Source organism: Haplochromis burtoni, unplaced genomic scaffold, assembly GCF_018398535.1.
Source record: "Haplochromis burtoni strain Fernald_Lab_line unplaced genomic scaffold, NCSU_Asbu1 Contig_216, whole genome shotgun sequence".
Classification (NCBI taxonomy): Eukaryota; Metazoa; Chordata; class Actinopteri; order Cichliformes; family Cichlidae; genus Haplochromis; species Haplochromis burtoni.
In genome coordinates, this window is record NW_024582577.1 from 111615 (window position 1) to 137915 (window position 26301).

At 39.6% G+C, this 26301-nt stretch overlaps 1 protein-coding gene across 5 annotated transcripts in view; it reads left to right on the forward strand.

The window, feature by feature from the left end:
• The window catches only part of cadm1b (cell adhesion molecule 1b), a 169887-nt gene that overhangs the window by 49656 nt on the left and 93930 nt on the right, over positions 1–26301 (forward strand). The window contains exons 1-2 of one of the 5 annotated variants that reach the window (XM_014338610.2): positions 226–788; positions 1944–2031. The exons of 3 other annotated variants lie outside the window; for them this stretch is intronic. The gene's annotated coding sequence lies outside the window, so the exon portion shown is untranslated. Of the gene's footprint in view, positions 1–225; positions 789–1943; positions 2032–26301 lie in introns of those variants that run through there. One more of the 5 variants, XM_042226531.1, reaches the window with a different exon arrangement.

The window sequence follows — 26301 nt, forward strand, 5'->3', positions numbered from 1 at the left end:
GGGCACCAGGCTAACTTGCCTCTGCTGTCAGTCATAGTTCAAAGCTAACAGCAATATTTTGCTCTCATTGACTTTCTTTTGTTACTTTGTGGCTTAAACTGTTGTTCCTTTCCTCCTCGAGAGAGTATTGTAACCCACACCAGTTAGCATCGCTTATTGTATTTACCTCCACATGCAATAAGGAGATGTTGTACTTTCTAGTCCTCAACGTTTGTTATGATTTTCTGTTTTCAGCTGTTTTACAGATTCAGATTAATAATAAATAAAGTATGCTTTCAGACTGCAACATGCAATTATCAATAAATCTACACATTGTCTTCCTGACGAATCATTTGGACTTTTTATCGGAAATCACTAACATTTTAAAAGCTTTGAATGAGACTTTTTATTTGAATCCATCTCTCCTCCAATAGATGTGCTACTGTTAAAGGCTCACTATCACACTTAATCTTGCGCGGTCCATGAATACATCTCTGGTGTGACGTTGGTAATTTGCCAGATTATCTGCCAACACTTTTTTTTTTTTGGAAAGGCTATGTTTGTTCTGATAGACCAAGAGCTTTTTGAACCAATCAAAAGCAAGCTCTAGACTGAGAAAGGGGTGATTCTCATAACCTGCACCTTTCATATGCCTCAATCACAAACTTAGATCCTAACTGTACAACTGTGCTTTGTCTTTATCTTGACTTTTACAGACTGATATTCTGACTCTGCTCTGACTTTAACATTTTGGCATTTCTCCGCCAATATTGTTTGTTTGTTTTTTCCTTTGTACCCTGAAATATCCGGTAAGAACGGTCAGTCTTTTATTTTGTCTATTGGACTTTGGAAGTTTTTGATAAGAGAGCCGAGTATGAATCCCGTGTTTTAGCAATGTTAATGTTTGCTCTTTTCGCATTTGTTTCATTGTAAAAGGTTAAAAATAAATAAAACCTGAAGAAAAACAAGTCTTGTTTTGTAAAACCAGAAGGCCAAAACCCAAAATGCTCAATGTTCTATAAAACCTTTAAAAAACAACTGCATTACAACTTGTTATTGCTAATTTCTTAGAAAGCTTAATAGTGCTTATGAATTCTGTTAGGGCTTTAATGTGAAATGTTACCCCTCATTTCAACATCTCTGATAATGTAGGACTTAAGTGAAGCAAATCCTGGTTCATTTTGTCGTCACTTAATCTTAGCACCCAATTGTAATTCTCTGTTTTCCGCTACTACATTACATCAGTAGTAGGTACTTGATTGATTGGGATTCAATTCACTCGAGTCTTTCACACACTGCATGCATCTCCATTTATTTTCCGTCAGAAGTTGTGCAGCTTCCGTCCTCAGATTGTTCATTTGCCTTGTTTGTGTGCCTACTTGGCTCGGCGGAGGGGTTGTGAGATCCCTGGAATTAAAAGGGTACAAATAAGCAGAGAAATGGATAAGAGAGTGTGAAGAATCAAGCTGTGTGATGTAACATCCGGCGTTGGAAGACATCCTTGTCTTTTGATCGAGCCGAGTGAAAAACACTTCACACAGGCCCGTGGACTGAATACAGGGCTCAATCCCTCCCGGGCTACAGCACGAAATCCCCCAAACTTGCTTTCCCCCCCCTCCTTGGCTTTTCTCCTCTTGAGCTTTGCTCTGTGAATATTCAAAAATCAAAGCCAGAAGACCTAGATTTTAGATTCTCAGCTTGATGAAGGTTGATGAAGGTTTTCACTTGTTCCTCGAAAAAAACAGATGTGTATTGACCTTTGTTGCTGCCTGAATTTAGACACATAAACTGCTGAGCACCAGAATATATGGGATAATCTCCCCTCTCTCCATTTCAATTGGAGGTACAACTCCGTGGCAGTGCACTGTGCAGAGAAGAGATTGGCTAATCTGTGAAAGCGAGTCTAGTGCTCACTAGAATATTATGCTCACTGATTTAATGTCCTCTCTGTCTTTTTCTCCTAGGTAAGCACTTTTCTGCTGCTGTATCGGGCATGGGGGTCGGGTCGCTACTAGCGGTGGCTGCCTACAAGGGCTGGGATGACTGATTGAGGTGATGTACAGCAGTGTGTCCATTGACAACAGAATAGCTAGTAGCACTGATTTCTCAACACATTGACAAGTGAGGACTTGCTCGTGCTGGAAATGGAAGCCATGACAGCAACTAAGACACCTAAAGACGTCTATCCTGTAAGGTTTCTGAAAAGCAATCACAGTTGCCTAAAACCTGGTCTTATTTTTGCTAAATGCCATTGCTGAGATGTGGAAATTCAGCATTAAAAAGAGCCCCACCAGGAGAATGCACATGAGCCATCAGCTAATCAGACAGGTTTTAAACAAAGCCCCAGGACAGAACTGATTTAGAAGAGAAAATGGAAGATGAGAAAGTTATTACCCAAACTGTAGCATCCATCATAATTCAGTTTCAATTTCTTCTCATTATGCAGATAGATCAAACCTAGAGTTCAAGACCAGGTCCAAATAAATAACAGAGAAATACTGACAAAGTTCAAAACTGTGCACGTTGGAGGGGAAACAGTTGGCCCTATAATACGCAACCACGGTCTGAAATGCAGACAAAATGTTTTTAGCTAACAAGTGTTAGTTTTTTACCCTTTATCTAGTCAGCTGTCAGATCTACAGCTGAAGGTGAACCACTTGGAAACATAACTCCCACATTTCTCCGGTCGCACCAGATGGCCGCACCTCCCTGAGCCTGGTTCTTCTGGAGGGTTCTTCCTGTTAAAAGGGAGTTTTTCCTTCCCACCGTCATCAGGTGCTAGCTCAAAGGGCGCCGTTTGATTGTTGGGGGGGGATTGTTGATGCTATATAAATAAAAATGAACCACTGATTTCTGAATCATCCCTAATTTCCTTCGGGATTAATAAAGTATTCTGATTCTGATTCTGATTTCCCTGTCAGAATCCTTACAGAGTCTAATGCTAATAATGCTAATATTTGTTGCATCCGTGAAAGTGCTCGCTACATATATAGGTGTAGCTGTCAGCATCCCAAGTGTCACATTTTTTTATACCGATGATTCATATCTTATTGCTGGTGTCCTGATGAAGGGCTCAGTTTGTTTTATTTTTTGCTTAAAATGCTCTTTACCCTGTTGGTCCTACATCCAGCCACATTGTAGCTTCATGACAGGTTTCAGTTTTTTGCTAGCAGGCGTAAATAAAGAAACTTGCTTTCCCAGTTTGAGCGGGACTAAAATGTGCTATACTGCGATTGAAACACACACATATATAACATAGTTATCCACTTGTTATCCGATCTATATTTTGGATAACCTAAAATGTCGTCTATAATCAATATGTTTGTATTTACAATAAGCCAACTGACTTCACTGTAAAATTCTTCACTTGTAGTTATGATCCCACAGGGAAATAGAACATCTCTGCAGTTCCTCTTATGGCTCTACAGAGCATTTTAGAGTCTCTAAGCTCATTGTTTTGGTTTTATAGCTGCAGTTTTACTGTTTTGGCTCATAGCCGTCATTTTCTGCAGCAGCAGGGAGCCGTTTTCACTTTATAGCTCTGATGAATGCACTTTACATTACGTTCTCAGCACCAGATGGCAGAGAGACAACGTTAGCAACTTGCTAGTGGACGAAGTAGACCATTTAGCTCCTAAACAGTTGGAGGTTTCTTTCTGAAGTTAGGGGGACATGAAAAGAGAGAGTGTATATTGGATTTATTTATTGGATTTAAGATGTGGGCACAAACGCGACTCCCAGTGAATGCACATCAGTGATGTTTCCCTGATGTGATATATGCAGTCGTTTTCTAACCCTTTTTATCATGTCAGCTTAAAATATCTTAATATTTTTGCAGATTAATTTTGTGGTTCATACTTTTCATACTTTAATGTCCCCTGTACATAAATCTGATCACCTGACTGCTCGTACCTCATCCTTTTTCTCTTACTTTTGTCATGGCCCATACTGACTGACCATAGAATACAAATACGAAAAAAAGAGATTGTTTTAAGAACAAGCAAATATCAATCAGCACTTAAATGCCTGTCCTGATCGCAGAGTTTAAACAGCAGTTAATATTCAAGTAACCCTGCAGTATTGACACTGAGATGGAACTACTTCCACATCAGTGAAGCAGTCAAGTTGTGGTGTGGTCTGCTGTGCCTCCATTATGCATGAGCCCTGACCACCCTTCACCAGCTGTCACCGAGCTGACCACTGAATCCCATCTGGACCCTGGGGGACATCACCATCGTCCATCAGGGAGGCTGTAAGATGAGCCCGCTGACACGGAAACTCCCACCTCAGATCCCACTTACCGCAGCCCTGCCTCTCCCCTCAGTCAATACCCCCCTCCCTCTGAGGCTGGCTTTCTTTCGTTTCTAGGTTCAAAGGTTGGACCGCTGCTCTGATCTAATAGCTCGAAAGACATTTTTCTCTCTCCGCGCGCAGGTTGTTTCTGGCTTAAGTCAGCGCGAGGATGAAATTTTTAACACATCCTGGGTATTTAATGCTTTGTCATGTATTTCATTATGGAAACAGTTTGGAAACATTATGAAGCTGTGGTGCTGAAATGTGGCAGCTTGCACTTGCATGTTGCTAGTGTTGAAGTTATCTTAATATGGAGGTGCTAAATTGTTCAGAGCCCTGTAAACTCATTTTTAAATCAGTTCTGTCAGGGGCAGCAGGAGAGTAAAGCAAACACACTAGAATGGGTGTTGTGTGCTTGCTCCGAAGGACTCTCACTGATATACTCAGATCAGACTAAAATACTGTAGCAGGTTCTTCTCAATAACCACAGAGAGAGGGAGTGATTTTACATCACACGATCCCTCTACTATACACATCCATGCAGGAAAATGCTTTACAGCTCGCCCAGTTTCAGTCTGTTAAACTTTTCTTACTTTGGCACCTACTATATGAAGGGGGGAGGCAAATGCACTCCAGGTGCACTATTTCCCCAACTGATGCTGCACCCTCTCCCTCCTATAACCAAGCCACAAGCCATACCCTGCTGTCACACATGCCCCCATTTATATCTGGTTATATATCTGGTAGTGCAGACCATGTGAAACCTAAGTAGAAATTAAGTTTTGTTATAAGTCATGGTATGTCATTTTAGGTGAAAAAATGCAGACTTATTGACTTATGTGCTCTCCGACAACCGAATAAATAAATAAATAATACTACTAAAAGACATTAGCAATGCCAGAAAATGATTTAAAAAATGGATTTCTAATGAATTTTCATCATTATATTTTATGGTGAAGTGTAGCATTAATGGGACAGGTAAGAAATGTTATTTTTCAGATTTCCAGAAAGTAAAAAAATGTGTTTTACAGATATTTTTCAGGCTTATTTTTTACATATACTGTCGTGACAACTACTAGGGTGAATAGTTTTTTTAGAGCTGTTCTGAAAAGCACCATGTGATGTTGTGTAAATATGTGGACAAGGCCACACTTCTCACACACTTTCCCGGCAGTTCAAACTGCTTTTTCTGAGACAGTTGGCCAGCATAACCTGAAGTGGGCGTGAATGTTGGCTGTGAAAAGTAAAAGTAATAGAAAGAAAAATGAAAAGTAATAGAAGCCTTCGTTTGTACAGCACAGGAAAGGATTGGGAAAATTCTTTCCAAAGCTATTTGACCTGAGCTCTGACAGATTTGTAGAGGTCTCTTTGGCAACCTAACTGTAAAATTATCATGTGTCACGATAGTCAAGCTTTTTGATTTACGTTCAGGATTTTGCTGTCATTTTGAATATTAAGCCTCTTTTCTCTCTAAATTTTATTCAGTACATTTTTTTCAGTGGTTAGCACTGTGGCCTCATGACAAGAACGTTCCTGGTTCAAACCCCAGCTGGGGCCCTTCTGCGTGTTGTCCTTGGGCCTGCGTGCATGGGTTTCCTCTGATTACTCTGTTTCCTACCACAAAATATTCGTGTTAGATTAATAGGTGATTCTAAATTTGCCATGCGTGTGAGATAGATTACAGTCCTGTGGGGGGAAGAAAAAGTTTCCACGTGATTCCCTGCAGTCCTAAACAAAACCAAAGTACACTATTGCTGTTTCATGGAGGTTAAGACGGTAAGTAGCAGCCAGGTGCTGCTAATCAATTAACTGAGCAGACGTTTAGGTAGTTTGCTGGTCTGGTCTGGTGCATTCAGGTAAGATTTAACACAATGAAAAGGAGGAAAGACAACAGCAATGATCCTAGAGAAACAGTGAGTGCTGAATGAAGCTTGTATGTTATAAAAGAGAGGGCCAAGTTGAGAACTCTGAGGATCACCATGCGTGATATAGAAGCATGGCTTCTTACACAAACAACTGCCCCTTCTGAGTAAGAAGAACCTGGGCTAACACCTGTGACCTACTTTGATCAGCACAATATGATCAAATGTGGGACTACTGGATTTAAAGCACATCTGCAGCTATTCAAGCTAGGAGATTTTTGTGGAGTCTTTCCTATGGACAAATCCGGTTTATCCAGTCATCGCTAAAAGAGCCGAGCACCCCTCTGTTCTGTCTGTATTGATGATGTCATGGCTCTGATAATCACCACCTGTGTTCGTAAGTACAGTATTGTCTATTCAGCATGTCTAAAAGTGGCCTTTTGCGGCAGATGGTGCTAGAGGCAGGAGACCAACCCTTCTCTCACCTCAATCTGGATAACAGGGCTCATCACTCCCAGCCTGGATGGGATGGGAAAGAGTTTGCTCAAGGCAAAACAAAAGGCAGCAACCTCGAGAGCCTAGCGGTGGTGAATTTATGCTTTATGTAAAACTGAAAAGATTATGTCTTTACGTAACCGTAGCTGTGGGTTCATAGCGGTTGTTATTTGTAAGAATTCACCTCCCATGATTTTGTTAGGGTGCCATATGAGGCAGCGTACTCTAAAGCCCTCAGGAAGTCTATAGATTACTGTTAATAAGCACACATCATGCTGCAAATACACATTACACACAGCCTGTCATCGCTCAATCGTCTTAGAAATAATCCTTATCTGAGCCTTTGTGTTCTAACATCTGATTAAAGAAAATTGAAGGGACTCCTTTATCTCTCCTGCTCTGCAGCTGTGCAGCTAATTGGAAATGTAACTAGCGCCTCCAAAACATATCTCAATTACATTTTGTACATTGAGCATCATAGAAGTGTTTCGTTCAGAATAAATGCATGTGTGTCTGTGCTTTTTGTACAGTATGTGTACAAGTGTTTTCAATAGATAAGAAATTGTAAAAGAACAGATTAATTGTAGGCATTGTGCGATGAAAAATACTTTTAATAAGTTAAAAAAACGAATAATATACAGCGGCTCACAAAACGTTTAAAGACCATTTAAAATGCATGACAAAAACCCTCAAACATTGCGGTAAATATTCAAATGATAGCGCATGCACAATATTCCAAAAGTATCCGGACAGTTGGAATATTCTTTCACTTTTTCCTTCGTTGGCTTGACGGACTGTTTAACATTTGAACATGGATTCAGCCAGCAAAGCTTTCGCTCTGTCATCCTTGCTCAGAGGTTTTCCTTTTTTTTTCCTTCTCCATGGCATTCCATAGGAGCTCTGTATGATTTCAATCAAGGTCTTGGAGGGCTTTTCTGAGACTTTGATTTTCTCCTGGGCAAAATATTATCTTAACAGACAGCTAGTGTGGTTTAGATCTTTTTTTTTTTTTTTTTTTTTTTTTTTTTTTTTTTTTTTTTTTTTTTTTTTCTTTTAAATGATGTGTGGTTTAGATCTGAAGGATCTATTTCTGTCACTTGAGTTATTTTTTTTTCTTTCATTTTTCTTTCAGTTTGTAACTAGAAACACTTCTGCAGACTTCAGAGTTCATATTTCCATCAGTACATACACACTCACGTCCATGATTGAAAGAAAAACAGCCCCACACTCTGATGTTCTCACCTACTAGCTTGATTGTACCCTTGGCACGGTCTTGTTGGAGGACTTCAACAAATCATCATCATCAACAAATATTTACTTTTTGGACTCATCTAAAAGTAAAACATCCCCAAAAGGTGGCATCTTTCTTCACATGTCCTTTTACAGTTTTTATCCTTGCTCTTTCATTGTTTGTGCCTGGGTGGTTTCTGCAGTATTATTCTCACATCTGTACGTGTTGGCTGCTTTAAAAGGTCTGTAAACTGAAACATCTACCTGTGTCCCATTTGTACTTTAGTCCTTCACAACAGGAATGGAGCCTTTTTAATTATTTGTCCAGAATTTATTTCTTTATGGCTGCACTATATGAAATTACTCTCTAACCCCTTACCGGAGTTTTAAGCGTCCAGATACTTGCAAGGGTTAGTGTGGCAGTAATAGTATAAGAACTGCAATATATATATATGGTTTTCTAGTAATTAACTTCACAATCTCCATTTTCCCAAAGATCATATTTTACTTCTTTTCATAGGTTTTGATGCCCTTGTTTTATCTGAAGACACTGTGGCTCTGCCAGTAACTATGCAGAATAAGATTTTACACCTGGAAAGTTTGATGAGCTCATAAAATGTTATGCATTGTTAGAGTTTAAACCAGCCAGCAATATGTGGAGTGGTGATCCTGCCTGTAAGAAGTCTGAGATTTTTTCGCCTTGGATGCAGAGTTGGTACAAGTTGAATGCAAATACAGCATACTGTTGTATGAGTTGAACATGAAAAATACATTTTACTGATATTTTACCAGTACTATAAACTGTAAACAGACATTTTTCCCACACTGGAATTTCCTGCAGCCAGTACAAACAAAACCCACAAAGCTAACCACCAAAAATGTTGTTTTAATCAGCACACTGTGTTAGTTCTATTTGCACACATACAACTAGTACAAGTTCTTTGTTTGCACAATGTGCACCACAATCTACTACTTATTCCCCGAGGTATGACCATAAATCACACATAACTGACATTTGTTTTTTAAGCTTTCCTTCTAAATAACAGATTGTTATTGTGACACGTTTTCATGCATGTCTAAGCTAAACTAAACAGTCTGAAGGTTGAATGCAGTAATAAGATCTGAGCTTTTAATACTGTGAGTTCTTTCTGCCTATTTCTGCAGTTTTGCAGGACTAGGGCTGGGCAATATGATCTCAAATCAAAATCACAATTGATGGAACATTTTATCTTGATTTTGATTATTATTATTTTCTTAATGGAAATGAGGAGTATTCTTCACACAGGAAAGTTAGGCATGGACTTCCATAGGGTTTTGTGTTGGAACCGACTTCCCTTGGGCAATATTTTTAGATAGCACTGCATACTAGAGATGGCACGATACCACTTTTTTATATCCGATACCGATACCATAAATTTGGATATCGGCCGATACCGATATGAATCTGATATAGTGTTTTTTAATCAATAAAACTGTTTTTTTAATATCTTGCTGCATTTTGTATAAGTTCATACTCAAGTTTAAAAACAAACAAACACTAAAGCTATTCTGTTATACCTGTATGTAAAAAATACACTGCACCCAAAATTTTTCATAGTTCAGTAAAACTGATCAATCTAATAAACTTAAACCTACTCCATCCTCCCTATTCTGTTATTTTAAATATTAAGCAACCTAACTAATAGGGTTGCAAACTCCCAACAAAAAAAATAAAAAATAGGGAACCCACCCTCCACCTCATGATGCTTAATCTACGTAATCAACTTTAATTTGATGCAGGGTGAAAAAAAAATGCACAGAAATCAATTATTTTTCAAGAATAATTAAATAGATTCAACATCTTTCTTCAACAGAATTGCAGACTGCACAGATGGTACCTTCCCAAAGGAAAAAGTACTATAGCTTACTAGGGTATATTAGACTTAATAGTTACTATATACAGTAATGGACTTCTATACATTTTACATCAGATTAAAACTTTGGGTGTACGATTCAGATAATTATTTATTAAAAGCTAGACATTTTAAATGAGAATAAGAAAGAAAAGTATGTCTTTGTGTCCCCTTTTTCCTGTTCATGCCCTATCGGCCCCCCTGGCTAAACTTTGCTAGATCCGCCCCTGCACAGTTACCAGCCGTCAGCTGCGTAGAAAAAGATCCTGGTGTACAAAGTAATATTAAATAAATTCTAACAACAGATTATCAAGCTGTTATTCAACCCCTGGTTTCCTCTTTCTGGCGTGAAGTGGGCAATAAACAAACAAGAGAGACCGACTTGCGACAGAAAAGCCAATCAGCTGTTGATCAGTTTCATGATTGAAGTAGCAGCAGGAGAGGGAGGGGGAGAGAAGAGGCAGTCGCTCCATATATCGGTTGTTAAGCTTAAAGCTGGAATGCTTTACAAACATCCTAACCCTAACCCTAACTTACACACTTGCTTTACTTCTCTCTGGGATAACTTCCTCGGGGATGAAATGCCAGTTTGGTAGCGAGGCTCAAAATGCTCAACCAGACTGCTGACAGGTCTTGCACGCCACAGCCGCTCGATCACATGAGGCACACTGCTCCAGCGTTCTACGGTTATGAGCTGGGTTATGCCATGTCGCAAGTTTTGTGAACTGCTTTTGTGATATTTAATGGATCGGATTACATTTTTTATTTCTATTTCTATTTCTATTTAGGTCAGTATCGGACCGATACCGATACGTGATATCGGATCGGTCCATCTCTACTGCATACATTTTCAATCCTTTGCAGATTTATTTACCCACAAAGCCAAATGACACAAATCACGTAGTTAAAGACCTGCATGGCCTCTGATTTCCAATTTATAAATTCAGATAAAACTGAGGGTACTGTACTCAATCCTAAATATCTTAGAAACATGGTGTCTAACCAGTTTTGATGCCATTACCTTGGCCTTGAGTTGTTTTTTTTTGAGCAGGATATGTCCTTCAGTGAGTAATTAAATGCGTAGGACTATATTAATTTGCACAAGATCTCTAAATTTGAATTATTCTGTGTCAAAGTGATGGTGCAAAACTAGTTCATGCATTTATTGCACGCTGGGCTGTTGTTGTTCATTATTATTAAGTCGCTTTAAAAGCTCCATGAAAAGCTGCCAGTGGATCCAGCATGCTGCAGTGAGAGCACTAACTGGGACTGGAAAGAGAGGCCATATTTCTACCATTTTAGCTTTTTTTTCAGTGGCTCCCTGTTAAGTTAAGAACCGAATATTAAATCCTTCTCCTCACATACAAAATCTTGAATAATCAGCCCTGCTGAGTTATGCTGCAGTAGGCGCGAGGGGGAGGGGGGGGGGTGTTCCTTGAGGAATTCATTGAGTGATTTTCCTTCACTCATCTCTTTTCTCTGTATGTTTACATAACACTGATGTATTCAATCATCATTAAACTCTAGCCTTTTCTCCTATAGTTTCTTTTATAGTTTTGTTTCTCTCTTCTCTTTCCCTTCCCTGGGCCTGGTTCTGCTGGAAGTTTCTTCTTTTTAAATGGGAGCTTTTACTTCCCATTGTCACCAGTGATTGGTCATTTTTTGCTCTTGCACTCATAGTTCACTACGCTTTTATTACAAATAAGCCCAACTAACCTAAGACTGTTTTTTTGGCTTTTATTATTTGTGCTCCAAGTGTTTAAAAGCCAAAAATGTGTCCAAACACGAACTACTTGAGTTGTGCAGTGGTTTGAATTTTCCTCCATGATGTTTCCATGTTGCAGACTGAGTTAGTCAGTAATAATCACATAAAGGCAGCCCCGTTTACTCAGCAGTACACTATTGTATTAATGTCATAACTCATCTACTTTTGTCATCCTTTGTTGAGTCAGCGACCTGTTTGTATTTCTTCAAAGGGCTAACTTCAATTAACCTGCACCGCTAACAGAGCGAAAGCTGTAGGTTCCCTTCATGGATATTGACGATATGCTTCGTGTCTGCCAGCTATTGAATTTGAATCTCATTCATAATTTCGTTTCTAATATTAAAGGTCACATTTGCATTTGTGTTGATAAGCAGTTGGTATGCAGGGCCTATAGCACTCACGCCGCTGCTGTGGTTGTTGCTGGGTGGATGGTTAGTTCGTGTGGTTCAAGAATAAACACTCATCACACTGGAAATAATTGAAAAACCGGCTTATTTAATTAATTAACAGTGTAATGTACCGATGTCTATCACCAGTGTGGGAGTAGATTGGAATTAATATTTCAAAACTCTGCATAGTGGCTTGTTCGATTCACTCCATCTTTACAAACAACATGTTACGTGTCAGTGATTATTAAACTCATCACAATACCTTGTAGGTCTATAAGTTCTTTGTGAAGTCGAAAAAAACACAATTTATTATTAATAACTGTAGATAAATCATGCATTTATTCAGTGAACTGAGTTATTATGTAACTATAGCTTCTGGCTTCAATAAACTCAAAGTTTCAGATTTACAGGTACATTTTAAGTAAACTATGCACTTTCTCTGGCCCATGTAAGTACTTTCTGAGTTTTATTTATTTATTAAGTTTTAAAGAATACATCATAACCTCTCCAAGCATCCAGATTTTGAGTGGTGAGTTTATGCACCAGGATGAAACCTCTATCCAATCATCCATTTTCTTACCACACGTTGCACAGCAAACGTAATTAATCATACACCTGAAAGATATATAGAAGGTCCGCAATCATCACTTTTATTTATCCCACTGATTTGTTACTTTTGAAGTGAACATTAGATATCATTTGATGTGCCGTACCAGAGTTAGCTTCAAGCCGATGTTCAGCAGTCTCTCCGGAGGTCACAGTTAAACACACCGTGCAGGATATAGTATGCTTTCCCTTTAACCTTCAGGTACTCCGATCATATGTTGGGAAGACCTTGATAAATAGCTGCGTCACTGTACACACTGTACACACAGCCTAACAGCATGGAAAACTATAAACTTTTACAACCCGAGCCTGCTCTCCTAATTACCAAGCTACTAAATTAGATGTGAAGGAAACAGATATGTGTAATGGAAATGGAGGGCAGCACGTTTCTGTTCTGCTCTGACATGCTCAGCTCTGGCACCGAAGATGAGTAAAGTTGGCTAAACTCCATTCAAAACAGGCAGCCGTACAACTTCTTCTTTTGCTGTTAGCAGTAGGAGATCAAGAGAGAGGATTTATGATACCCAAGAGTTTTATCAATCTAATAAAAAAACATCACTGCTTACCTTTGTAATGCAAAAATATATATTTAACGGCGCATGGAGCAGAAAAAAAATATCTCCATTATAAATTATTAAACAACAGTTAATAATTTAAAAGATTTCAAATGTTGAAAATATTAAAAGCAGAAGTAAGGTGACTGATTATTGGGATTCATAGTTGAATTATGGGCAGAAAATGATGAATAAAGTAATTTTTATAGGTTGCTATAGCACGGAAGTGTGGTGTGTGTAGCTGTAATACCTCAGCAACATCAATTTACATTTAAGGATATTGATGATGGAGCTGCAAGGCAGGTGGAAAAGAGGAAGACCACAGAGAAGGTTTATGGATGAAGTGAAAGAGGCCATGCAGAGGGTTGATGAGACAGAGGAGGATGCTGGGGATAGGGTGGAGATGGAGGCAGATTGTCCCCTGTGGCAACCCCTAAAGGGAGCAGCCGAAGAAGAAGGAATTAAAGCAATATCAGCAGATAAAGATGGGAAGGGAACCCAAGCACGTGACACTTTAAAAAAATAATCAATGAGTAAAAAAAAAAAAAAAAAGCAGACGGCCATAGAATTGGGAATTACCAGAGACCACAAAATGTAATATTACTCTATCATGCTACTTAATAGGATATTAACATTTTGCGATATGCTCGGTATTATCCTCAAAGGTAAATTTTGTTAGTATCTGCTTTACCTAATAAGATGAAGTTGTGAGTCGTTCCTCTTACTTCAGTCATTTTTACCGCTGCAAAATGGGATTTTCCACAAACAGACTGAACAAACTGTCAGTAAAAGCTGTCATAAATGTTGCAAACAGCTGACAAACTGAACGGTTTATATTAGTCTAGTCTGAGGTAAATGAATTCACACTTGTGTAGTATTACAGCTGTTTTGAACACGAGAGAGCAGTCACCAGTCGTCTGGGACATAATGAGCAGTTGTAATCACATATGAATCATAGCCTGTGAAGTCCATGGCTTACAACTCTTTTTACTACACTCAGCTTTTCCTCAGCATGGACATGACACAACGTGGGTACGGCTGTGTGTTGAGCATGTAAAAAAAGTGCTAATTTTCCACAAAGTTGTATGGATTCAGGTCTGGGTGTGTGTGATTTTCTTAGCTCACTCTAAATCAGGAAGTAGCTTTTTCAAGCTAAGCGTGTTGGGTTTTCTGTTGAGCTGATGTACTGTTAGCTTTGCCATCGTCAGCTAACATTATCACAGGATGGTGCTGCGTGAGAGCCGTCATGTTTGTGATATTTCCAAGTGTCACTCACGTCTCTTTTGTCCCATCGTTGTTGCAAACAATCAAAGCAGACAGTGCTTCTCTGATTTCTTTCTCCTGTGCCCCAATCTTTGTTTGACCAACTTCCTCCTGTACTCACGACTATCACTTCTCCTCATGAAGCTAAAAATCTAATATCTAATAATAATAATAATAATCTAATAATAAGATGTCAATATTTGGTGTTCCTGTGTTGATATAATATTTCCCCTCAAAATATGGCAGTACTACACTGTATTGATTGTCTTTCCCTCACCCCTAACTCCCACTTCGAAAAGCTGAATATTAAGTAAAAACGCTGAAGACTCAGGCTTGGAAAAGAAAAGTGAACATAACAGGGTATCACACTGGCCAGGCAATCAAAAAGTGCATGAGAGACAAATTAAAAGCAAGAACTCCCACAGGCAGTTAAAGTCTCCCGTCCCTATAACCTGTATGTCATTGGATTGTTGGAGTAAACCTTGTGTGAGACGGCAGTAACTGCCACCCAGGAAGAAATAATAAGAAATGCATTAACTACCACAAACATACCGTCGATTGACAGCTTAAAGTGTTTCTGTTTAGCACTTTGCCAGTAAGCATTTTATTGGAGCATCTGTGTTGTGCAGATCTGGGTTTGCTGCAATAATGTCTTCATGTATCTTATTGAATGCATGTGTTTGCCCCCAAGAATTATGGGCCTGTGCAATATTGAGTTAGTGTGTATGTATGTGTGTGTTTTGTGCCTGTAAGCGCTCTTGCTGTTTTGTGTCAGTGCATAGAGTATCTGTGGGGGTTTTTTTGTCTTTCCATAAATCCATTTTCGCTGGTTGTCAGCACTAACGCTACTGTCAGCAGCAGTTGATGGAGCTCCACTCTGCCGTAAGACTCTCTGATCTATCAGCTGTGACGTAATGCTCTCCTCAATCACCAGTCCTGGGAACAGTAAATCAGAGCACTGCTGCTCTGCGTGGTGCTAATGCTGGTACCCTGCTCCCTGCTCAACCACTGAGCTCATCTACAGTCCAAACAGCAAGAGAACAGCAGGATGATTGCTGGACACTTTAATCGCTTCTAATGACCTCACCTATCAAGACCCTATTAAAGCATTTGTATGCAAAAACTAAAGATCATTTTGCATTTTAAACACTGCTCCTCTTAAAATATATATATTGTTTTGTTTCCTAACAACAGGTTTTGTCAGAGGCAAGGTTAGTCTCAACTTGAAACCTCTCTTCATCAAATGTACGGTATAAAAAAATCCTGCAATTAGAGTCTGGCTGTAAACAGAAAAGCTGGTGGTTGAACTCAATTGGCTTTCATGATAAAACCTTAAAGCTTAAATGCACATTGATTACAGCCTGGTACACAGTGGTTTTGTTCTATTTAATCAGTTTTCTCGAAGCTACAGGTGGGGATTTCTGTTATTTCTTACCCATCTGTATCAAATTAAGACTTAAAGTTATTAATTATTGGGGTTTGGCTGCTTTGAGATACTGAAATGGATCTCTTGGCCATGTCTGTAGCGTTTGTATATGCTATATTGTTAATTATACTAAGAGCACTCAAGAAGTTTTAACAAGAAAATATTCATTGCATTTGTGATTTGCATGAGCACATTAGCAGGTATCTGCTGTGTGATGTAACCCTACAATTATTCGAGTACAGCTTGCAACAACACTTGACAGTGTTAGATGATAACTGAGCACGCCAGAGAAAAAAAGAAAAAATACCACGGCGACAGTCATAAGGTTTAAGACGAGGCACCAGACAGGACTTCAAAAAACCACTGACGCATATCTCATCACACCCGCGTCCATTTTTGGTATTCAAATACAAATAGTGTGTGTATAAAACCACAGAAAGCTCAAAATGTTTTACAGCAAGTCCTTGTCAGCCCCTTCACATATTAATGTTGAATCAACAAGCCTTTAAAATTAATTTAAGGAAAGACATAAACATTTTTAAATAATTTGATCACTTAATTACAAGAGCACTGGAGCTTTGTACAACCCTGTATTCCATACGTTTTAGGACGCCAGTCACCATCTCCTGGTTTCAGTCATTCCAGTTCGCACTGAGAAAACATAAAACAAGAAGAATGAATTTTAATTTTGCTAATCCTTCATTGAACATGTTCTCTGAATCTTTTTTTTCTTTGTCATTTTCATTCTTTAGACAGGATAGCTGCCTGCTGGTAATGCCGACTTTGCTTTCTCAGCGGGTCATTGAGGGCTTGTATAGAGCACAACAGGGAGATTCCTGAAGTAAATATCACATTCATGTTCTGCCTAGGGATTTTGATTATGAGCCATAATGTTATAACCATCTAAAGTAGACTTACTAAACACCTACGACAAGGCAAACTGATGGTATGTGCTCCTGTGAAAACACATCTGTATCATCTGTAAAGTCAGTAAGTGAATACAATTTGATTTGTAGAGCACCTTTCAAGATAAACATCACAAAGTGCTTTACAACAGAACAGAAGATAAAAACAAAAGTAAACACATATGAACCTTTTTAAGACAAAAGTGATTTATTTGCTCTACCCACAATCCTGAACTGTAACTCGTCTGTTATTGGTGGAGGTCGTGGGTTATTATGGAACTGTTTAAAACCATGAGTATCAGGTCTCTTAGTGAGCCCAAAATATCAGTAATATTACTGAATATGAATGGGAAACTTACTTCTGGAACTGGAGCCATTAAAAAAGTGATCACTAATTTTATCTTTTCGTCGTTTTCCATTTTGAGCTGTTTGTTCGCTATCGTGAAAAAAATCACCTTGAATTGCCCATGCAGAAACAAAGTAAAACACACTGGTTAGCGGTGCTTAGGCGGTAGAAAAAATATTTGTCTTTCCTTAAATTTTCAATTTCAGCAGTTTTTCTGTCCAAATAGCGAGTTTTTATTTCTTTTGTGTCTTTGTTGTTAGCATTACTTTCTCCTTTTGCTCCAGACAGAGAAGTGTCACTTTGTTGCTTGTAGCTAAACATATGTTGCTTTTGGCTATATGACTGGCACTCTCATTTTTCTTGGGAGGATAGACGTGTATCAGCTGCACAGGCATCATTGAGAAATAGCTGAGGATCAGACTTGGTGGAGTGATGTGCTGGATGAACTTACAAGCAGTGTGGGACCAAAAATGTTAATTAGATCATAAAAGAAGAGGCAAAGCCTCGAGAACTAGAAACTGGCAAACCTGTGTACTGTTGACCTCTGCACTTGTTCATTTAGAACAAGGAGGCTTTAATCATGATCTACTTCTTATTTCCTCATGAGAGGGTTTGTTTCAGACAGTAGTCCAGAATGAGCCATGCTGGCAGGGAGAGCTAATCGGTGCCAAAAGTATAGCTATTTTCCTATCAGGAGGCGACAGACAGGTAAAAGACCCTACAGAGATGAGTGAGCACAGGCAGAGGTCAACAGATGGAGCTTGGCAGGGCAGGGGGAACAAGCTGCACCATTCCTTTCTCAAAGGGAGGCTACCATAAGTGTCAGCACCAGAAAGTCAGAGTGAGCAAGAGAACAGTCGATGAAACTGGAAGGACATCGGAGGGTCGGAGATTTTCACCAAATTACATGATTTTCTGTGACAGGTGTCATAGTTTAAAGGCAGGGAGGGTGACATCGGGTTGCTGGCCGTGTAGCAGAACTGACAAGGCAGAAGCTTCACATTTAAGAAAACCGGCGTGAGAGAAACATCTGAAGAAGAAGAAGAAGAATATCCATCTGGCTTTGCAAGCATTCAGGATGCCTGATACTGCTGGATCTTTGCACAATCCATGCACTTTTGTAAAATCTTTGTCTTCTTTCATGCGGTGTATTCTCTTTCAGCAGCGCTAGCTTGTCTCCTGAACAGCTAGTGGTTGAACTCAAGGAGCTAGGATGGAGTTTCTCATATAATGGTTAAAGCCCAGTGTCAACAGCAATGGAAAGTGATGGGTTAGAATGAGGTAGACCTATTCGTCAGTTCAAATAATGTTTTTGCCCTAGCAGTCAAGCCGAATGATGTGGAGCAGGAAGGGAATTTGTTGTTGTGAGAGACTGCCATGAAAACTCTGAAAAACTTAATAAGCGCTGCTGTAGTCTGGACAGGATCTATCGAAAGGTGGTGTCCTTTGAACAAAAAGGTACTTTTCACATCACTAGGCAGCGTGTGAGCTATTCTTGAAAGGTCTTTTGTTTTTTTTTTGATCATATATGTAAGTAATAACATTTTGTCTGTCATTTACATGTAAATCCAGGCAGATTCTGAACAGGCAGCCTGACTTTAATTGTTCGTTTGCGTCCTTTAAATAACAATAGTAGAATATGATATGATTATACCCAACAACAAGACAAATGGGCAAACGATTTTGCCAGTTAAGTTAAAAAAAAGGAGAAAAAGCACATAGTTGTAATGCATCACTCCAAGGACAGACCAATAACAGCAGCAGTAAGAACGAGAATGACAACAAACTGGAGAGAAATGGGTAAAAAAAGCAAAGGCTTATGTGATAATGGGCAGCAGCTGTAACAGGTGAAGCCTGCATGCACATGTGGTATTTACCGGGTCTGTCTATAAGAGAGCACAGGGAGGAAACTGGGAGCTATGAGAGAGGAAGAAGAGAGAGGTGGAGATGGAGCTACAGTCTTGACACTTGTTATCTCTGACCTAATTTGTCATATTGCTTCTCTTTATGTCAGGCATGGTAGATATTTCCACTGCCTGACAACCGGTGATGTTTCAACATATTTGGATGCTGAGAATCAGTCTCAGATCATAGCAGCTGAGGTGTGCAAAGACAAATGTGGAGTATTTTCTTGTGAAACCGACACGCAGTTACACATTTCAGCATCTTTATGGACATTCTGAAAATGTTACAATGTGTTGGCAGGAACAACACGACTGAGAAATCTCCAATTTCAAGCAACAGCATGTACCACGGTGTTCCACACTCCTCTGTTTGGTCTGCACATGTGAGCCGGTGTGCAACACGAAAGCTCCAGAGAAAACTTAATGCTATCAACCATGATTCTGAGGCAGAAAGCTTTATCAACATTTCCTCGGGGTAGCAAGGTCAGATGCATCTTCACAATCCAAAAGATAAATGGATCAGATTTCCACGCCACATGTAGTTCAGGGCCCAGTCTGCCAGCAGCCACATAAACGTAAGCTTTCGGCCTTAAACACAGGGTGCTCGGTCTAGTGAGGCTCGTCTGAAATACAAAATGTCCCCAAGCTTAAAGAGCAGTTTGATGTGATTGATGGACACCGGACGGCACATTACAATAAATTCACTGGAGTGACCTGCAGACTTTCTGAGGCCTGGCTTGGTTGGATGAATGCAAAGTGTTTATGCTGAGATTTTAGAAGGAATGATTGTGGGATTCGATGAAATTGACACCTCAAGTAGTTTTGGTTTTGAAGGAGGCGGTAGTGCTCACACAGCGACCACGTGATTTTGCACAAATACGCACATTTAAAGTGTGATTTTTTTCAAACGGGATGTACAGTGTGGCTTCGTTTCCCTGCCCTGGATCTAAGAGAGTATTGGCAAGTGAATATCCCTCATGTGTCTATATCCATTCGACTTGTTTTCATCGCAACAGGTGTTACCCACAGATAAAATGTGGAGGGAGAATATGATTTTCGGTTGAAGGATAGACGTTTCTTATCTCAGATAACCACTTTACTCCTGTCATAACCTGTCGCTTCCTCTGAGTTCAGCTCTTGTGATTGCTTGTGTGTGTGTGGGACTCGGCGTTGTTTGACACGCATACGCTCGGTTGTGTTGTCATATGCATTCGCTGCAAGACCAGGGTTCACCAAGTGTGGCCCACACTTTGCGTAGTGACAAAGAAAGATTGCATAACTGTTCCTTTTTTATCGTATGGCAGATCATAACGATTTGTTTATTTAACTTCAGCTCTTCTGTTTCAGCTCTTCTTAACGTTAATGATTGTAATAACCGCCTTACTAATGATTTGAAAATAAAACTATAAAGCGTCAAAAACAATTGAAGTTATAACTACAAATCAGACAAATTGCACACACCAGTTGTAATTTTCTTTGAAACTTTGAGAACCTCTGCATTAAAAATGTGCAGAACAAATGCAAGGTATATTCAATTTTGATTAAAGATCAAATCAGATTTATTCCAGACTGATGTTGGTAAATTCTGGCATTTTTAGCTATTACTTAGTACCGTCTGTCTTTCTCTATGGCAGTTGGTTACTTGATGCTGTGATCCGATAAATGGAGTCACATGGGGGCGTGCCGAGGTTACAGCACTACACGTTCTTGATTATAGTTAATTTCCTAATGACTAAGCTGGTGTCAAATGTTCAAATTATAGACGGTACAAAGCAGCAGCTAAAAATGTCAGCCCCCAAACAGCGTTGGCAGATTTTGTTGACAGCTACCAGCTCCACATACAACTCAAACCCCCTCGATCACCATAAAAGTAAGGTCACTTTAAAAAGAACAAGCAAAAACATTTGAATCCATGATTAGAAGAAATGTTGAATTACATATATACATATTGTTTGTGCTTTACAGTGGCTCATTAATGTGTTTTTGAACTCTGTGTGTGTGTTTTTTTTAACACAATCCGTTGCCACCGATTGTTTGGATTCACAACTTTTCTGTGAAGAGTGCTCCAAGCCACCGAGACCTGGAAGAGAAATACGCTTCTGAGATCTCAAAATTAAGTGAGGAGCAAAACAGAACATGAAGACGAAGTAACCTCTCAGCAAGATATTCAGAGAGACATGATCCTGCAGGCTGGTCTGTTGGTGTTACTCATAGAAATGTTGGCACCGGTTGCTCTCTGTTTATAAAGCTGGCGGGCCCAGAGCATGGGGTGGAGACTGTGGAGATCTCCGATATTTGGCAAAGTCAACAGCGGTAACAGGAGGATACTTCATCATAGTCACAGTCACTGTCAGGTAGCTGAGACCTTGCCAGCTTTTTCAATTTCTCCTGGCCTCATAGCAATTTGCCAAGTGGCAGAATAGCAGTTGAATTGCAATCTGTGCATAATTTTATTTGTATAACGCAGCGGAGGGAGTGACCTAAATAGGGCTGAAGGACACCCGCAGAGAAATAGCCAATAATACAGTCATAGGTGCTATATTGCATTGCTGCCACCAGAGAAATGTCTCCTAGTTGCTTTGAGGAGGTCACCAGATGGCATGAAAGTCAGCAGCCTTTACGTCCGACAAACTGGGAGCCTGTTTAGTGAGGACTATACTTTGTGGTGTGAAAGAGTTTGAAAGTGGACGGCCATACTTTGACTGGAATGTGTCACTTTTTCTAAAAAGGTGTCTAAATGGCACTTCTGTTTAGGTTGGATCGCCTGAGAAATTTATCTGGGATATTCATGAAAAAAAGTGCTACTTTCTTTGAATTAGTTGATGTTTTATGTAAAATACTTTGATGACATTAACAAAGTAACAAGGAACATTTAAAATTTTAAAATTCTACTTACAAACACCCCATATTCTGTCTCTTTAATTACAATAACTGAGTCAGTGAGATATCTTTAAACAAAACCAAGCTCGCTGTTTTTGTCTCTGTATATTCATTAACTTTGCAGAATTTAGTCTTTGGTTACAAAGCTGGAGACTTTGATGACTGGCCATACTGCAGAAAAGTGCAAGTACCTCTCTGCCGTAGATACACATATTTTAGATCTGCTTTGTTCAGGGAGAACAGAACATTCATTTAACTGCATGGCAGCTGACATAGAACACATAAGCTGCAACAGTGTAAAGAAAATTCCTAAACTTTTGATAAAGCTTTTTTTTTATTGAGGATGTTGCAGTTATTTTTTATTGTCAGGCAACTGAATCAGAGTATGAGTGTGGTTTTATAGAGAAATAATGTGTATTAAAAACTGTATGTGAGCACAGAGGGGAAACACATGCAAAGGATTGACAGCAGCTGACACTATGAAGAACGCAAATGTGACAAGACGATGTCACGAAGAGGCTAATTAGGGGGTGACAACATTTAGAGACTTTTTAACCTGGCTTTGGCTAGTTTCCATGGAAAGCAGTTGAAATGCTGTTTCTAGCATTGCAAGTATTTTTACACAGCCGAATTACCCAGCTATTGACTAAAACTCCATAATTATAACAGGCAGAATGCTGCTTTGAGAGTGGTGACAAGCATTTACAATAGTGAAGCATTTCTTTAAATATTATCTACCTAAGATCTTCATATGTGGTTTATTTACCATCATTGAATGTATACGTGAAAAAATTAGTCATGTCCGAAAAGTCAGAAAATGCCTTTTTTTAAAAAATTTGGATAAAAGAAACACTATTATTCTTATGGTTGTCTCTCTCTTTCGAGTCCCTCAAACTGATGCAACAGTGCCCTCAGTAATTCAGTCACAGGACAGCCTCAAATTGCACTGTGTCAAGATAGGTGCAGTTCACTGAGAGCATGTCAAACAGCAGTACTGGGCTAATGGATTTCCTGTGTGTCCCGGTGGGTTGTTTCACTATCGACAGGAGAGTGGCTCAAGTCCTGCCATTCACAAACCTGGGAGCTGATAACACGGGGAAGGAAAGCAGACAGTGCCACAGTTCACCTGTCACTCCAGCTCCCGTTCCAAACGGCTGCTGTTGATTTAACTGATTGGAGACAGGCCCACTTAAACAAAACAGAGTGTGGGCGTCCCACCGAGAGTGTCACAGAGACAAAACACGTTGGTATAACTGGCCTCTTGTTTACTCTAACATGGCAGACGTGACCTTTGGTGAGCATTTCAAATAACCAGGGGGACCCGACAGAGGCTAAGCCGAGCTTGGGAGACAAAGTTCCTGCTAGTGCTGACATTACCGGCCATCTGCGTTAACTGGTCAACTGGGAGACCAGCGCAGATGCAGGTAGTTAAAAATCTGCAAGCAGCCGTAGCTGCTTTTTTAGGGGCTTCACAAAAAAAATCTCTAGTTTAAATTTTTTTTTAAATTATATCTTTATTTGGACAAGAAAAATCCATCAACATAGCAATATATGAATAACATGAAAACAGAGTTCATTCAGGTTTTTAGAGTTAAGTCCAGGAGAGCCAATAATTATTCTCTAATGGATATTACTTGGAGAGCTGCCTGATGAATAAAGTTTTACAAGGTACACATGTTCTCCAGAAGGGGACTCATGTTACATAAAGATAGAACACATTATATGGAACTATAAACATGAACTGGGGGTTGCCTGTGCTGCTGTCATGGCGAAAAATCAAAAATAAAGTAAATTGGCAATGGTCAGAAATTAGATAAGTAGGTTACAAAAGTACAAGTAACAGTGAGATCAAGTAAAGTCAGCTCTTGTGGGTGTAATGAATAGGATCCAATTGTTCCAAATTTTGTAGAATTTGGCCTTTTGATTTCTTAACAGATATGTCAGTTTTTCCATCCTAAATATCTCTAAAATGATCCCAAACCAGTCATCCAGGGTAGGCTTGACTGGGCTTAACCATCTTCTTGTAATTGTTTTACTAGCCACCAAGAGTAAATGCACCAACTTAACCTCACTCCTACTAGTTTTCATTTTTTAAATATTGTTTTTAAATGTTATTTTCTTCTTTTTTGGTTTTGTTTTTCTGCTATTGACAGTTACAGTCAAAAATGTTCTCACACAGGCTTTGGAAGGTTTTTCTAGTCAAGGCTGCAAATAATGTTCACAGTCATACTTTGTTGATTATTTTGTTATTTATTAACCAACAGTGAAAGCCCAGACTCAAAGGCAATGTCCTTGCCAATCTGGGAGGGGGGGAGCTGACCAAATAGAAAAAAAAAAAAAAAAAAAACAGTTGTTGAAGGACACATTTGCATTTTTTGTGCACAGTGTCAGAGTCAGACAGAGAATTGATATAAAATACATAAAAAATACCTCAAACTTTTGCATGAAATCAACGTAATGTAGGTTCTACTAGTGTTAGCTTCATTACTACTTGTTCTGTTTTTGTCTCCCTTTATTGACTTCTTCACTCCTCTGCTGTTTTTCTATTACGTTTTGTAACAGTAAGCACTAAACAAGGGAGTAATGTGCAGCAAAGGTCTAGACACACTCGCTTGATGTGTTGCTCTGGCTAATGCAGCATTTCAATTTTAATATGAACTGCACCACATACTCAGTGTGCTAAACGCTATTTAATGTGCTATGAGACTGAGGAACGTTGGCCAGGTTTGACAAGTCAATGATGGCATTAACGTTGTTGCCCAACTTCACAATGAGCAGTGAATAATAAATTCATTATTCATCTCTCACTAAAAACAACAAGATGGCAGTTCTATAAAATGCGACAGTAGGATGTTCTGTAATTTTGAATGTGAGGAAAATAACAGATTGCGGCTTTAAGACGTGTTTTAATCACGCCGTTGGATTTCCTGGAAATTTAATTGCACACATTTTCAGGGCCGTGTTAAGCTTTCGTTTATAGACGGGCTAACTCGCGACGTGTTTTGTGACTGTCTTTTATGGCTGTGTGTAATCAGACTGCATGCCCTTCTCTGGATTAATAATGGCTGTGATTTCACAAGGTGCTACTGTATCGGGGTGGCTCTTTTCCAAGGTGTCATTTGGCCAAAGAGTATGAACCGGCAGCAGAATGAATGACTGCATATCCCATTACCCCCAGTGCTGGGTTTGCATTTTGTCCTCTCTCATGGAGACTTACTGAAGGGTATTTGTGAAATAAATAAATAAATTAGTGAAACACCTCAGAGTACCTTTACAGCAGAAGGAAATAGTGTCGAGATTTCTTTCCTGTGACGCCTCGCTTATTCGTGCTTCCCCTCATTCTTAAATGAAAGCCTGTGAAATACTGGCTATTGCTGGTTGCGTAGCTAGCAGCAGGAATAATGTAATGACATGTTAAGATTCAGAGAGAAGGGTTTGAACCAGCAGGATAGAAGAGTGACCTCAGCCCGGCTAAGTGATGGTCTCAGCTCAGCTCCATCTGCCCATTGTGTTTGCCCTTGGCAACCCAACATAGTTGCTGGTGTTGGTGAGTTAATGAGGACTGCGGAAAGGTTAAGTAAACAGGAGGGGCCGGCCTAACAGGAAAATTACTACTGCCATCATCACAGACCATAGCTGAGCACAGCTCGGGCTGCTCTCATCATTATGTCATTCATCAAGTCTGATTTTAATGATGCGTGGGTAATATTGAACTGTAGATTACAGCAGCATGCCAGTGGTACATATTGGCACCCCTGGCTGCTAAAATGCTTTGAATTCTAATTGAAGAGCACGCAGCCAAGTTAGGTAAAGAAATACAACCAGTTTCTGCTGCCATATTCTTCCATGCAGAACAAAAAGTACAGCCCGTTTCTTTTGTTCTGTTTTGAAGAATACAGAAGCAGCACGAGTGGAAGTGGCCGTTTTCAGCCTTGCCATTCCTCCTGATTGTGAACTGCTCCTTGGAACTTCTCCTCGGGACGAACGCAGTCTGCCGACTCCCTACGTACCATGATGGATGATGGGATTGTTATTCAGCATTCCTAGGCTCCGCTCGGCTGCCAAACTGCTGTCTCCTCCGATGGCCATTGTTCTCCGGTCGGCTGGAAGAGTCACCTTTATCCGATTGAAATAAATGAGATATACTCAAACTGAGACATTAATTACAAAGTTTATCTCCCGGCTAAAGTACACTAATAAAGGACTCTAATAAGGCATCCATCATAGCTAGACTCTGTGGATGTGGCTAAGGGCACTGGCCAGAGGTCACCCGGTTTGATGAATGACAGTATCTATGATACAACAAAAGATATTACAGATCTCCCCTTTCACACAGTAACAGTGACATGCCTCCCTTTCAGTGCTCCATGTGAATCTCAGCAAAATAACATTATTACTATTTTCTCACTTTAAAACGTTACCTGCATTTACAGTTTTGATCAGATGCAGTAAATTGTATGTTTATGGGTCTGAATCCGCTCGTTATTTTCACGGTGCTCTATTCAGTCCTCC